Below are 17,397 nucleotides of genomic sequence, written 5' to 3'. Positions count from 1 at the left end.
TATAATCAAACTTCAGCTGTTGTTATCAATTATGATAATTATAATTGTAGATAAACGATAAGAATTCTTAGTAAAATGGTACTAAACAAAGTTTTTCTTTAAAATCTACTTTTAACTGAAGCATATTTTTTACCTTTTACATGAGTACATGACAAAAATTGTAAAAAAATACGTAAATACATATTTTCCTGAAACGTAATTAATATTTCATTTAATTGTCATAAGCCTTTTTAATTTACTTATTTATTTGTCTGCATTTTTTCCTTTTCTTTAAAGAATTTGTATTTTCTCAGAAAGGTCCATTACCCGAATATTGCGTTCTTGATTCATGCAACTTCTGACATATGAGCACCCTTTAAATCATTCCTCACCTCCATTTTCATCCCTTTAAAGATGAAAATCAATTTCATGTTCCCAGATCTAGCATTTCTCAAAAAAGTATAAATTTTTAACCTTCCTCTTCCCCTGAAGAGTAGAATTACAAAAAATTTTTTCTTAATGGGTGCTTACATTTTAAGGGAAAACCATTCCCAAAATTTCAACTTTTTGAGTCTAGGGGTTTGAGTTGGGCGTTGATTATTTATCTCGGATCAGTGAGTCAGTTAGGATTTTATATTTAAGAGATTTATAGAAAAATTCATTCTTTTTCTTATACTTTTTTCAATTTTACTGCATTTTATTGGATACAACTACATTTTTGGTTGGCAGGTTATTTGTTACAAAATTTTGAATCTTTTTCCACTCGAATTTCAAATCGAATTTAGTCACTTTGACCTCCCGTATCTCCCCCTATGTAAAACTACCCGTATGCTCAACTTGAATGTTTTCTGAGATTAATATACCATCATGTAGAATTGACTGGCACATAGTTTGATTTGAAATTCGAGTGGGAAAAAATGGGCAAAATTTGGGGTGACACTTCTAAGGTTGATAATGATAGTTTTTTCTTTTAATGTTATTAGCCGATTGTTCTTATAAAAAAATTGAAAATCTTTTAAGTGTTCATAATAAGCGGATTATATTAAATATGTCATACTTTTATCCACAATATTTTTTATGAAAGCAGGAGTAAAAGGAAGAAAGTAAAATAATAAACTTAAATTCTGTATGTAACATTACAATATAAAACATTGCCCTGAGCGATTACTCAGTTGCTCGTACCCGCTCTATACGTTGGAAAGACCTCTAAAAGATAACACTTTCAACGGCTGCATCACACATCTGGTGGATGAGTTGACATAATAACCGGGAAGAGTCGCAGTATTGATTTCCCGTCGCGAACCGTTTCACTAAAATACACTCTTTAGTAAACACCGATGTAGATATTCCTGTAAAACCTACTAGGTATACCGAGGAACAAATTCAATCAAGGTGAAAATAAGTTTTTCATTTTCAGATAAAGATAAAAACAATTGCAATTAAATTAACGTTTAACTACAATTTTTACTAATTTTTCTTTATAATTATTTTATACAAATACATCATGAACAGAAACTTTGGGAATACTATAAGCGTCTGGAAGATGTCAGGCACTAATGATTATTTAATAACAGAACACTTTAACACCTGTTGATGTCATCTGAAAATATGCAACTCAAAATCATATTCGAAAGATAGGATTAAATCCTCTAGGGGTAAAACTCCTGTTTAGGGGACACTGTTCCAATGACCTTGACTTTGACACATATTATAGGGTACACCTTCCTGAGTAAATTTTCCTTATAACTTAACCGTCGCGTCGGTCATTTTTTATTAAAAAATTATTAACAATGAAAGATTGAAAAATGTACCATTAGTTTTCTAATGATTTCACAAATAGGGTTCGCCCCTTCCCCTCACCTTCGCCTCTAAAAACCTAATCTAACCTAACTTAACTTGATATCTATTGTGTAATCATAATCATGAAAAACAAAAAAGGAGATGGGATTAGGTTTGGTTAGCTCACTCCCCGGCCTCGCAGCCCCTTTTTTATTTTTCATAATTATAATTACAAAATAGATATCAAGTTAAGGTAGGTTAGGTTAAGTTAATTCTTTTAAGAGATGGAGGTGCGGGGGAGGGTCGAAGCCTATTTGTCGGTTTCAATACTACTTTAAAAATGTCATTTTTAATTTCTTTGCCTTTTAAATGTTGAAATAAATACAATAAATACACCATAGGTACACATTTCTCCCTATTATTATTACAGTACATTAAATATATCCCCGTGGATATCTAATGTACTTTTTTATTGTAAAATTAATTTAAATTGCGTTGTTCTTGAAACTTGTAAATAAACTTGCATTTAGCAGCTGTATTATACGTAGATTTCTATCGTATTAAAAATAATTAATTTTAAATAATTAATTCTAATGAGTATTTATTCTTCTGTAAACATTTTTTTTTAAATACTAATGTATTTTCGAACTTTTAATTTTATAAATTCATCTTATAAATATTTGATAGGATTTAAAGTGGTTGCAGGACTTTCATGCAATGATATAATAAAGATTTTTGCATGATATGTACTTGTTTTTGGCTTCGAATCGCTTTTAAATTTATACTTTTCACGAATCTCCATGTTTTGCTAAAATATTTTTCAGAATGTTAAGATAATTCACCTATTTTGGGAGTAGAAATACATCCTGTACTATTATAGATTCATCATCGAGCTGTTTTTAGATTAATTGTAAATATTTTTAATTTAATGCTTTTGTCGTTTTTTCTACACTTTTACTTTTTCATCACTTGACCTTTGCTCGCGGTGACGAAGATAATATTACCTATAACTCAGATTTCTTTGACATATGAAGCGTCCAGGGGAGGAAACGATCATAGTCATAAGAAAAGTTATTAACCTGCAATATAATAAGTGGAAAAAACGGGTCTAATCCAGAAAAGTTAAGGGTCGATTGATCAGAGTTCAGAGAAGAACGATCAATGTCATAATTCTTCAACTGAAAAACGATCAAAGTCTAATTAAATGATTAGATCGCTTAAAAACAGTAATATAATAAAAGAGAATAAAAATAAAAATATAAAAGAATTAAAGACAAAAAATAGAAAAATGAAAAAATTGGAAAAGAAAAAAGAAGATAAAAATAAAAAAAATAAGAGAATTGAAAAGAAAGAGAATGAAAGAATTTTGTATTCTAAAGAAAATTGATCAGAGTACATGTTCTTTTTTTTTATTAAGATAACATTAGATCAATGTCCAAACTATAAAAACAAATGTTATTCTCATCCAACTTATAAACAGATTTAGGGATTCATTATTGAAGGGGAGTTCACAAAATTTGTTTTTCAAATAGTGGCAATTTTACCTTTTACGATTATGATTATTTTTTCCTTGGATTCTTCATAATTTTACATATTGACAATGAAATCTTTTGCTACTGCATATTTACTGCGTTCATACATAACTTTCTTTTAGCTACTCACTCATTGCAATCCTTCGTCTTCAATACTTTAACCTCTTCAAGCACACTGACACATGTATGTATATTCGAAGGCAGGTATAGTTGAAGAATTAAAAAATAAGTGAAGTCAATTGTTTTAACTCGAGTAATAAAAAGAAAGCCGTTTAGTTTTTTTAAAATTAAAATTATGCTAAGTGAACAAAAAATTAGAATCTTTTGGACGAACTGTACACTACAGAATTTCTCATCGATAAAAACAAAACACTTGTCGTATGGCAGCACTGAAAAAAATCAAATAAAAAATTAAATGATTTTTGTTTCATTTGACAAATTGCATCTCTGAAAAAGTTAAATCTGTCCTATAAATGGGGTTACATCAAAATCACCTACACGTTTCATTGACACTGTTTTCGGAACTAAAAATTTAACATCAGAATTAACCGACAACAGCTTTGACTGGCAGTAGTTTTGACCAACAACAGGTTTGACCGACCGCAGTTCTGACCAAAAGCAGCTTTAGCCGACGTATTCTCTGAATTGTGTGTATCAATATTGCATGACGCAAGTAAATATTTAAACGCAATCCTTCCCACAATATGTGACATATCTATTGTATATTAAATAGGTATACTGAACAATTCAGAGGAAGTAATCAGGATACAAATACATCTTTAATGAAATTAATGGAAATGATATCTTTCAATGAAACAGTGCAATAACTGTCAACAAAAATTGTTAGTTAAAATTGTTACTAAAATAAAAAAAAAAATACTTAGAATTCTTTGCGACCGGCGGTCGATCTTGTCGAATTTTTTCTACTGACTTGCGGCTATAATCTTCTAACAATAAGTAAGACGTGTGCTTATTAAGTAGAAAAAAATCGGACAAGCTCGTCCGCCGGACGCAAAGGCATCCGATCGACGCACATAAAACACTCATTTTGGTGTAAAAAGTTAAGAAATTTTTGTTGTTGAAATCTTACATTTCTAACATTTTTGAGGAACTATGCTCCCCAAACCCGTGATTTTTTAATTTTAATTAAAAATAATACCCATTAAATGATCTATATGTACCTATACAATATACTTACATGTAACCAATTTAATGGTTAATTTTCGAAAAACATGGGACTGGTGAAAGACTGATAACTTTATATAACAAACAACAGTAATAACAATGAATAACAAAAACGAACAACGAATATGTTTGACGCTGATTACGAAAATTGTACGAAAATGTAGACTCTGTCCTCTATGAGGGCCTCCAGTCATTAGGAAAAACCAGATGTGGAAAACTGTCCTTGCGAGCATGCAAGGGTTTCCACTAAGTGGCTTCTCAATGGTCTCAGACGTGGCAGTACAGACTTATTACCGTAGCCGTAACCGCTACATAATTTTTGAAAACTGCACAACATTTCTACACTTACGCAACGTGTGACCACTTCCAACGTTCTCTATGGACGATGGGAAACATTTTAAAAATCCGGTAAAAATCCTCCCGGACGGTAAGTGGTCTTTCGAACATTTCCCTGGGTCATCTTCTGAGCTTAATGCAAAGCCTGTATAAATAACTACCAATCGATGTTATTGTCAATTAAATCCATTGCCAATCAATTTTGATGTTGCTGGATTCTTATCGGTAAAAAACATATCACCACTTTTGCCTACCTTCCATGTTTTCATTTATGGCTATATCTATATTTATTGAAAAATGAAATTGTCATAAACTATAGTCGTTAATTAATAGAAACGTTATAATTAACTTTTAAATAACTTTTCAGAAGAAACGTTAATAATTAATCTTGTTAAGTACCGTGAACACTTTATTTATAACATAAGAAACTCAACTTTTTTCTCCTCTTCAATCATTCTGTCTTTTTTACTTGATGGTTCATAGCTTCGATGTAGGTCAATTGATACGAGAATGTCTTCTAAAGGTGTTCTCGAGACTACTGTCGCACCAATGGGTAAGATTCCGCACGGAAAAGAGAGCAAGTTCGCTGTGTGCGTAGTTACCTAAGAGGAATAAAAGAGAATGTCCGTTGTCGCATCTTTAAATTTCAGTAGACACTATTAACCCCCATTCGGATAATTTATGTACGTAACGTGAACGGACAGTCGGAGTCAGTTGGAACGTGTAAGTACATAAGTTAAAGCAAAATAATGGTTAGCGATGTGCGAGAACTTGAAAATATCGAGTCAGCTTCTCAAAGTAGATCGAAGATAGAAGCCTTTTTTAGAAATGAAGAAAAATAATGAATTGATTACATTCTGAAAATAAAATTAACCATACCCTTGTTACGTATCCGTCTTGGAAATTTCCTTATATGGTGTTACAAACCCTTCTCAAGAAATTTCCTTATATGGAATCGGATGTGTGCACCCGACACCAACCGTCTTCTAGAAAATTCGAGACCAACGCAAAGCAAGGGCGCGGTCCTACGGGTCACGTAGAGTCAGTCCCCACCACCCTTTTTACTCTAGTTTTTGAGTATAAAAAGGGTGGCGACAAGGGCACCTGGGGTCTAGTTGAAGTCTAGAATCAGTTCGATACACGTCAGTACGTTCTTTTCGGATAATCTCTGCAACGAGGAAACTCTGCGAGATCGGGTATTCAAGTCCCTTTCAAGCACTCACAGTAACTATACAGTACGTTGTCGGCTGTTAAGCATTATTATAATCGTTGTAATCCGCCCCCGTTTGCTCGTGTTCGTGAAAACCGAGAAGGATTAGATTCTTGCTTCGCGGAATCGAAACTAAACTTTATTTATTCAACTCATTTCAAACGTGCAACCTAGAGTTCAATTCATTGAATACCGCGACAATTACACACAACAATTGTAAGGTCCGGAATAGAGAATAAACTCATACTAGTTTAATTTGCATACTATTGTACAATTATATTTACTGTCCAGAAACCCACTAAGGTGTACCTTTACCGCTCGAGGTACATCAATCAAGTTACGAGACCTAATACTAACGCTTCCTGCGGCTCCCTACGTTAGCCATACGTAGGTTCGTCCGCATATCATTCTCCTGAGGCTCCCTACGTTAGCCATACGTAGGTTCGTCCTCCACTCTACACCTTTCCTGTGGCTCCCTACGTTAGCCATACGTAGGTTCGTCCACCATAGCCAACCTCCTGGAGCTCCCTACGTTAGCCATACGTAGGTTCGTCTCCACGTCTACTTCCTTAGGCTCCCAGTGTTAATAACAACACTGGTCAAGCCATTAACAATTACCATATACCTAAATTAAGCCCCGGCTACGCAGCCGCCCCCTCCGGCTCGTAACACCCTATCGACCTAATCATGTTTTTAATTAAATTGTACGAAATGGCTGATTGTGTGGAGTGTACAAAATTTTTCTAAAATCGCTACCATGAAGTCAGGATAAATATAAGTAAAAATAGTTGAATGTCAATAGGCGAAAAAAATTTTGTAATTTTGAGATACAGGAACTCTAAAAATTTACAGTACTGGAATTCTTATATGTAGTTAAAAATTTTGTAACTTAACAATTTTAAAATTATGAAGATTCGTAATTTTGTAATTTAGAAACATAGGAAATCTGCAATTTTGAAATTTTTTAATACTAAAGTTTTCAAATTCAAGAATTTTTGTTTTTCATTTTGAGATATAGAAAATCTGAAAATTTGAAATAGTGCAATTCTGATATTTTTTATTTCTTTTAATTTTAGAATCTCATATTTGTGTAACATAATAATTTTAAAATTAAAAAGATTTGTAATTTTGTAATTCAGAAACATAGGAAATCTGCAATTTTTGAATTCCAAGGTTTTAAGATTTAAGAATTCTGGAATCTCAAAATTTAAAAATGGTAAAGATCTACATTTTTTGGGGGGCCAGGCCTACCCCAATGCCCATAACCATTATCTGAAACATTCTTTATATCTGTCATATTTTTCAAGATATTTAACTGCTCTAAGATAAACCGGACACACTATATAATTCAGTAAATATGCGAAGAACACGATCGTCCCGTCCTACCGTTCTATTTCATCCTCTTATTATCTCCTCCATTCACCTCATCTTTCTCCCGTTTATTGAGAGATAACGAGCTGTAACGAGCTCGACGAGGAATCAAATGGAATCGAGTCCGCACATTCAATTCGTGGACGTTCTTCTAGTGGAAGGATCGTCTTCCTCTCTTTTTTCTCTTCTTCTGTACCGCTTCTTCTCGACTCTCCTCATTAGCGCAACGTTTCCCTCCTCCATCTTTCATTTACTGTTATCCTGAAATTATGGAAGGTTAAAAAAATGTATATAATTTTCAACAATCTTATACATTACATTTTCAAGTACATAAATACCATATACTTTTAAAAACAATTGTTCAACTACACACTAACAATCCTATCATTTTAGTAGTTATCAATTCGGTTATAAAATTTTCATAAATCTCTTTGAATATTAAACTGTAATCAAAATTGATGTAATTTTGTTCGGGATACTCTAAGGGGGAACTGCACAATTGTTACGCTCGCTAATTAACCCTTTGACTACGGCGGACTTTTAAACGTACCTGTCGTACCATACGATAGGAATTCAATCGCACCCTACACCGAGAATGGCGAAATGTTTCGTTAGGCGTGCATTTTTGAGAAAGTAGATTGAAATAATCAAAACACTGAACTAATATAAGAATTGAAACTAGTTTAAGCGCCTACAGTGTCACAAGCGCAATACTAATAAGCGCTTTTAGGCGCCAACAGTAGTCAAAGGGTTAACGAAACTTTATCACCTTATAAAGCTCGTCGAGCTGAACACGCCTATACCCCTATGATTCAAATATGTAGCCAGATTCTTCTTTTTTATAATTTGTTCCTTTTTCAATATTTATTACAGCTACATTCGTGATTACATCTATTGATACCTTATTAATTACGCTGCATTTGTTATAAAATTTAAATTATGTTTTCTATAATTTTAGATTATTTAAGCATGTTCCATATATTTATATTACAATGCTTATTTATAATAACTATTATTGTACATACCATAATTAAATAAAATCAAAACCGAAATTGTAAAAAATAGTTAATAGTAATAAATGAAATGTATAAAATAAATACGTGTAATTTTACTATGCCATAATGATTTAAATTTTATAGCAAATGTAAAGTAATTAATTAATAATTAACAAATGTAATGACTATCATAGCTTGTAATATGGTGCCACGTGTGCCCCCCCCCCCCCCCCCCCCCCCCCCCCCCCCAATTACAATCGCCAAGCTCTCCTACCCCGCACTCCCACGCACCCATACCCCTTCCCTTACTTTATCACCCTTTTTTCCACCCGCCGGTATCAGGCCGATGGAGGCGACGGAAGGACCCCCAACAACGCTACCACCCTACGGAAGCGTCTCGAGGCCGATGACAGCCCTACTGCCCCTCCCAAGGAAGGGAGCAACGATGGACCGATGTCAAACGTCCACCAAGTCCAGCAAACAACGGCCCAGAACACTGATCTATATAACTGGATACGGTATACGATGTCTCAGCATAGCCGTACTCTGCGATTTTTCAAAATCGCCATCTTTGAGAAGTAACCGCTTCGCCCCCTGGCGAAGGGCACCGACATTAAGGGTTTTCGATTGTCCAATAAATAGTAATAATTATGCAAATAAAATGTATACTATTGTTAAGTAGACCTTATGTACTAATGCTATAGGCAATTACACATATATAGTTTTTATTAGTAATAAAATTATGATCTGGCAAAGTAAAAACTGCGGTGTCTGAATATTAAGGGCACAGACTCCTTCGAGGCCTCCTCCGAATCGATGTAAGCGCCATTGGAAAGAATCGGGCAATCGTGAAAACACATAATTGAGAAATTCGACATTTGACGGTGTGACATCTAACGTCATTATGCAGAATAAGAAACGAAAGTGAGGTGGCATAGTTGCCAAATCACATCATTTGAGAGTACTATCGCGGTGTTGCCGCATCTGTGACCATCTAGCAAAATGAATTTGCTCGAGCCGAGCGAGATTTTGATTCCTGGCGGACATAGAAAAGGATAGCGCGAGAGAAAGAGAAGGAGTATCATGAATGAAACAACGTAGGGCCGATCGGCGGAAATATAGTCACACGCTACGACAGATTCGATGAGACTCTGTAATACACATAACGTACGCGACTATAAAACTTATAGGAATAAAAACTATATGGCATTAATAATTTCAGGAAAGGAATGAAAAATAAAGACATGTAAATTGATCTATAATATACAATATTTATTGATTGAAATATAATCAATAAATATAAACAATGCCTCTTCTTTCTCCGCGACGTCTACATCGTCGATTACCATGACAGCCACTCCAGCCACGTGTTATTGAAATTTTTTTCATCTGAAATATAATAATGAATTTTAATATAATTGTACCTGCATATACAGGGCGTCCCAGTCTAAGTGTGACAGAATTATATTAAAATTCATTATTCATTTCTTTATTTCTTATTCTCTTCTTGAAATTATTATGTCAGGTAGTTTTCATTCCTATAAGTCTTATGGTCGCGTACTTACGTTATGTGTATTATTTCATTCATTCCACCCCTACCAGCACCACGAATCCGTCGTTCTTTGATGTTTCCGAACATAGAAAAGGATAGCGCAAGAAGGGTAAACAAAGAGAGAAAGACTCGCAAGCACAACTCCAATATTATGCTACTAAATGTTGATCGATTTATATTGTGTTTAGCTTCATTTTAATGAGAAAAATCTTCTCCACATGATAGTGAAATTTTTATTAACAAAAAGTACCAAATAAAAAACTTTATTCTGTGCATTAGTATGGTCACATTGACACGGGACATTTAAATGAAGGCAATAAATCCCGGTTTCAGTCCCTCTTTCGTCTTTAGCTACTGACTCTTTCTAATCAGTGTTTACTGACTAGGCAATCAAATTTGAAAAATGATTCTCCTATTCCATAACAGTTGCGGAGTGGACCGGCAATAGTTATGTACATTTATCGAGTTTTCACTGTATATGGTGCAAGTTTTATAATTCATTTTTCTGGCATACCATTTCAAGTATTCTATCTGTCATTTAATTAATAAAAAAACATGATTATAAATATGAATAAAAAAGTTTGATGGTTGCACACATTAGTACATGTATTGTTTCATTCTCGGACCTCTTTCTCTTTCGAGCGCCCTATTCTTTTCTATGTCTGGCAGGAATCAAAATCGGCTCGAGCCTGTTGCAATTGTAACAGATGTGGCAACAGCGTGACAGAAGTCTTAATACGTTGCGGCAACTATGCCATACTTGTGGCTATATTCGCGTAGCCGTTTGTGGTGTCAAATTAGAATTTACATTTATCGACTGATTTGTGTTTTTATCGACCCCGATGATAACGTGGTCAAATATACCATCAATGCCTCTGACGGAAAATCAGTGAACTATTCTTCCGTCTATTTGACGTCTGATGCGTGCAAATCGTAAATTTCGTTTTACGTCTTCCAGAAGTGATAAATTGTGAAAAATTGAATTTCAGTGACATTGTGCTAGTTCAAGGAAGGGTGGTCTGGTGTGCTATGGGTGAAAAAACCATTAAATCGTCCAATATTTGGTAAAATGCAGCCGAACGCAGCATTCGGCAGCCATGTTGTCTGCTTACAACAGCGTTTGTCTCAATCTTACAGTGTCTATAATACCATTTTTCTCAACGTATGGTGTTTATTAGCGTTGAAACGGACCAGACCACCCTGTGGTGAAGTCTACTCGTGGGTGCTGTACCCGCGAAAATTTCATTTCTGCAATTATCGAGACGAAAAACGTCTCTCTCACGCATGGCGTATACGTGCATGCTTTTCGTTGATTGTGTGAGTGCACGCATACAGGTCATGGCACAAGGAGTCTGTGCCCTTAAACTTACTCACTAAACGTAAAATTTAATTTTTGAACGGAACCAGTTAATAAGTAATTTACACATTGTATTTGTGTATTTGTGTACATGCAAATTTCTATTTGTAAACTGAACTAATTAATTAATAAAAAATATATATTGTATATAATTGTATATAATGCAGTACACACTGTAATGTGTGGAACAGCTTAGTTTGGTGCCCTCCGCCAGGGGGAGAAGTAGTCAATTCTCAAAGATGGCGAATTTGAAAAATTGCAGGCGAAGAGCGTCGTGCCGTATCCAGTTATATAGATCAGTGGCCCGGAAGAGGATCCCTGGAGCCACCTGTCGTCGAGCCCGAGGACCACCAGTCCGCAGCCACCACCATCGGGCCTCCGTCAGCCCCATCGATCCCGATTACCGGCCGATCGATAATAGATCAGTCCTAGACCCGGAAGATGATTTAAAGAGCGATTTTGAGAAAGAATAAAGAGCGATTGTGAGAAAGAGTGAGAAAGCGATTTACGAAGGATAGTGAGAATAAGTGAGAAGTGTCGACGTCACGGTTAGCCCCTTCGACTATTATTGTAGAATTCTGAGTTCCGGTAACGGCTACCTTCGCCTACCGCGTTCCGCGATAACCCTTCCCTCCCTTTAACGTTTTCCCCCATTTGATCCAACGCGTAACGTAAAAGAACTTTCCTGAGACCCTTCCCAACCCTTAGATCTCCCTTCCCCAGATAATCCTCCCTGCGTACTCCCCCGCGTAGGCTGTGTGGCGGCAGACAGCGGTCGAGCCGCGAAACCCGTTCCCTGTAAAAAACCCAAGATTACCCCCTTTCCCTCTTCGTTTCGATTTTGACTGCCACAGCGAGTGGCTGGGGCCCAACGAATTGTATAGAGTGAGTTTGTATAGAGTGCACCCACGCGAATCGGGTCACAAGCTATAATAGATATTTAAAAAGGAATAAAGTATTAAATTAAAAAAAAAATTAATTAAAGAAAGATTTTAAAAAAAGAAAAGAAAAAATGGGGAACCTGGGATTTGAACAGAGGACTCTTTCGTTTTCCATTCACGAATTTAACCGCAGAACTAACCATTTCTATCTGAGAATGTTTTATACTTCAATTGGTAAGGAATTACTAACTTTAATTCTTACTATCTTCTAAACAATTTGCCAGCTGCCCCTAAAATAGGATATAGGTATGTTCATAGGTATAGAGCTTGACGAGCTCTATAAGGTAGGAAAGTTTCATTAATAAGTGAACGTAACACTTAAGAAGTTCCCCTGTCTTCCTGTGCATAAAATTAAATAATTTTCATACTTTCAATTTTAGAAAGTCGTTGCTAATGACCTCGCAGTCAATGCGACGTAAAATACTCAAGAATTTTAAAATAGTTGATATTCTTTAGGTATAAAAAAGTATTGCAGATTTATTTTTCATGATGAATACTCCGCTTTTTTAATACATATTTGCAAATGACATCGTGATATGTTTATACACAATTTATTTTTCATTTTCTTATAAACATGTGGTACACAACTATGTTATATTAACAAGCAACATGTATCTTTTTATAGCTATTAATAATCACTTTGAAGAGGTGAATACAGCTGTCAAGAGTGCATTGAGGGTGCATTACCAATTTTGATGAATATCTTGGAAACCATTAGAGATATGACAATGGTGTGAATTGGTGAAATTCATGTTTTCGAACAGCAAATTTGATTGTGTAAAAAAAATTTGCAAAAGAACCATTTGTTTAAACAAACGTTTGTTGAAAAGTAATAAACTTTTGTTAATTTCTCCCTTTAAATATTAATATTTTTTCTTCTACATTTGCACACAAAAAAATTGCATATCTAGAATTTGCATCATTGAAAAAGTGATTATATGCACCCTCAAATTTGACAGCTGTATTTACCTCTTCAAAGTGAATATAAAAAATACATGTCTAATATTTTTGAATACTTTGGTATGTTCCCTTGTAAGAAATATAAGAAAATTGCTGAATTTACCAATAGTACCTAGATGTTTAAAATCTAATAATAAACAGTTAGTTGAAAAATAAGCATAGTTAAGAATGAGCATAAATTAAACGAAAAAAATAATTTTGAATGAGATTTACGTTATAAATAATAAGCACTATTTCATATAAACTTACAATTGTTAATTAGATTTTCAATCTTTCCTGCGCTATAATTTTTGAAATTTCATTAAAAAAGCTATATGTTTTTAGAACAAGAATCGCGCTGTTTAGAATAGATGCGAAGAGAGTAAAGGAAAAGAGAAGGGATAATAGAAATACAAAGGTACAATGGGTGAACAATAAAATACAAGCTGCCAGCCGTGGAGGAAAAGGAAAAAGTGGAAGGAATCAGGAGGAAGGATTTATCTTAACGAGTAGATTCGTAATCCTTTTACTGTCGCACGATGAGAGGCTTTGACGCTGACGAGCTTAGCGCTTTGCAACTTTCGGAACCGTGTCAAGTTGGTCTAAAAGACGAATCGACTAGACGTTCCACCTTTTAGACATTAAAGTCCTCTTATTCCAGACTGATATTGCTGAAGGTCATCGTTCTTTTCTAAGCTCAAATATAACATCACAGCAATTACAAAAATTTGTATTCAAACATTTTTGTAACAAACGATTCATTACTATTTTTAATATAAAATTTTGGACTTTGAAGAAATTATTCTTGCAAGTATTGGAAAGCAAAACTGATGCTTACTTATATGTTTTGTTGCAATTTTTAACATTTTATTGTTGTAAAAGAATATATTCAGCTGAATATTTAGCAGTAATTTTCAAATATATAGTAAGAGCTACGAAAAACCATAATTTTAAAACGAATTAATTACAAGATTGCTTTCCATGTAAAGTATTGAAATTAACTAAATGAAATGCTTAAAATGAAAGTGCGATTTCTAATTAATTTGATCATTTAAAATGTATATTCTAATTTTTTCTAGAATCCTTCATTAGTGGCTGCAGTCCAAAACTTGAATCAAACTTAAAGAATTTGAATTCGTCTCAACGTATAGTACATCACAGAAATTTACACACCCATCCATTTGCAATTAAAAATACAGTTAATGGTTTACAAAATAATTTTTAACAAAAAAAAATCCGACTTTGAAATGCACTAAAAAGTGTAAAATAATTTCTATTTCATTTATACCAATATTCCATAGCTACTAATAATATCTACTTAATCGTTAAATAAGATACTAAATACATTTCAACCTTTTCGGAGCTTTATTCGTTCTTTATTTTTAGGAGTTAAAGGGACATATTCACAGCGTATTTTAAATTAAGAAGATGTAATGATATAAACTATTTCGATTTCTGTACAAAGCAATTTGTGATTGTTGATTTTCTATTCTATTGAGAAGTACTTAATGGAAATAAACTTGGATTAGTCTAGCTCACAGGTACAGATTTAATGATATTTTTTAGGTAATCTGACGCAGTCCAAACTAATTGCTTTGTGTATTGTTCCTCTACATTGCCCCCAAAAATCCATAATTTTACTCTATCTGTTATCTCTATATCTCCATTTTTTATTCATAGGTAGTCGACTGATTTTATAGTTAAACTTTGCTGGCCCCTTGATATAGTGTAATGTATTATACATCATCCATTGTTTCAATCTCATTATCATATTCTAGTCCATAACAGTGCATTCGGGCGCCCGTTTTACTACAGTAGGCGCTTACTAATTCCCTGTTACAGTGGGTGACAAAACTATTCGGACACCATTTAAAACAAAATTCCTCATTTAAAATTGGACCAAATGAAACGACTTGAGATTCTTTGAGAAGCTATAGAAATTAATTTACTAAGATATGTACTTTTGTTATTTTTAAAAAATTATAATTTGTCGAAATCGCGACAAAAATAGTAAAAGGCAATTTCTTAACTTTTTTATCTGAGCCTGTAATGAAAATTTAAAATATGCTTTTGTAGGTTCAAATAAGTTAGGTGCGTGCTAAAAATTTCATCCAAATTGGTCCACTCATCTAGCAGTTATTAACAATTGAAATTACCGAAAATCACGATTTTATCTGGTGATTAATCACGAATTTCAATTAGTTCGTGTCCAGTGACTTATACACGATAGTGTGCGCCAAAAAATATTACTTCGTATAATGAAACTTTGCTGTATTTAAAGTGTTACATCCCCTATATTACATTATATTCCATATTACATTGTATATTTAAAACATTTGTCAGAGAAGTGAAAAATGCTACAACAATAAATCATCTACACCTGGCAGCATTTATTGAAAACCGTTTTAACACATTCCGCACGGTTAGGAATGGGAACAACTGATGATGTAACGTTCAGAAACAAGATGTGACACGATATTAATCAGTGTCGATGCAGTTCGGCGATTGAATCATGCGTATGTTCACATGCGAACGATTTTATGATTCGCTTATCTTATCGAAAGTGGGATTGCTGGGGCGGGCTGTAGATTTACAGCAGGTACGTTCGATAATGTCCCGCATTTCAAGCTCTGGAGACGGGCACTGTTGAGAAAAGAGAATTATTGCGTCACAACTGACCTCGACTATTAATGTTATAATCATTCCCGACTATGCTTTTGGTCTTAGATTACAAATGCTCACTGACGGTACGCTTAAAAGTGTTAAGTAACGATCAGTATTACATTGAGAAGAATTAAGTTTCAAATTTAAAAAAAGAAAAAGCGCCTACTTATACAAGGAATATTTGTATCACAATTTTAAGTCACTAAAGAAAAATTGGCGAAACTTCGGAAAACCGTCATGCTCCGATTCAGGCCAAATGTTGCAAATAAGCTCCATTTTGCGAAAGGAAATATCTGTGAAAATGGTTTTTGGCGACTCGAAATTTTTTTTAAACCATTTTAGTGTCGTTCCCTACCTTACCGACACAACGCAGTATAATGGGTGAACTATTTCGAACACATAATTCGCATCTTCGAACCCGCGAAATACATATTGTAAACAGCATTTCCATGTAGACAGTATATACATTAAGAGTATTCAATATTATCGCCCCCACCAAAAGCTATCCCAACCTACTCAGGCTGTATTTCCACGTAGACAGTAATTATATATAGTAAAAGCTGAATAAGTGCAGCATCGCTATCCCCAACACTTGGGGAGGGATCCCCCTGGGTCAGGGATGGACATTTTGCATTTCAGGAAGGTATAAATTGTACCATAAAATCAATTTATATAAATTCAATAAAATATTAGTTTTATTCAATTTATTTAAATACGAAACGAATCTTCGGTCGCGCACGGGACGGAAATCTCGGTCAAGGCGGATTTTTCTGACTGTCTTGGCGGGCCACAAAAAGCTCTTAGCGAAACGCTATTTGCCCGCCCCTGTCCTAGGCGAACCGAGACGCTCGACGAGGAAGCCGTGTAATACGATCCAAACCGTAATATTGGTGTGACTAATACTAATTCAACGATAAAACTTTTTTATTTTTAATGAAATTTTTACTAACGCATTTGTGAGATTTTTCTGATTAAAATGACACCAAACACGATAGTTTGAATTATATCTATTTATTTCTTTATTCAGAATATACTGCGGAACTATTGACTGCAAATTAGGTACTTTATGATGTTAGGAAAAACCCGTGATTTCCACCCGTGAAACCGGACAGTTTCTTTGTATTGAAAATTAAAGTAATTTAGAAACTAACAATAATAATAGAATAATAATCGACACCTCGGCTGGATATATGCAACGTTTTGATTTCGATCTCTTTTTTTTCGCCAACTTTTAACATCAATTTTAGCAAGTAAATATAATTCAAACTATGTATATCGTGTTTGGTATCATTTTAATCAGAAAAATCTTACCAATGCGCTAGTAAAAGTTTCATTAAAGAATAGTCAAAAATGGAAAATTTTGTAACTGAATTAGGATTAGTCACACCGATACGTTTCGGCGCTTTCCTTTGATCATTGGACCTCTCTCTCCCCTCCACTGTCTGTCCATTTCTACGTTCACGCTTAGCTGGCGTCGCGTATAACCGGAAATTCGACACCCCGGCTGTATAAATGCAACGTTTGGATCCCAATCTCTGTTGCATTTATCCAGCTTTT

At 34.3% G+C, this 17,397-nt stretch overlaps 1 protein-coding gene across 1 annotated transcript in view; it reads left to right on the top strand.

Annotated features, from left to right (window-relative positions):
• Positions 1-17,397, top strand: part of LOC114881042 (trace amine-associated receptor 1) — a 349,388-nt gene that overhangs the window by 322,069 nt on the left and 9,922 nt on the right. The gene's annotated exons all lie outside the window — the stretch shown is intronic.

This window comes from Osmia bicornis, unplaced genomic scaffold (genome assembly GCF_907164935.1).
Source record: "Osmia bicornis bicornis unplaced genomic scaffold, iOsmBic2.1, whole genome shotgun sequence".
NCBI classification, from domain to species: Eukaryota; Metazoa; Arthropoda; class Insecta; order Hymenoptera; family Megachilidae; genus Osmia; species Osmia bicornis.
Note: the sequence above shows the minus strand (reverse complement) of the source record. Positions and strands in the feature narration are given on the sequence as shown.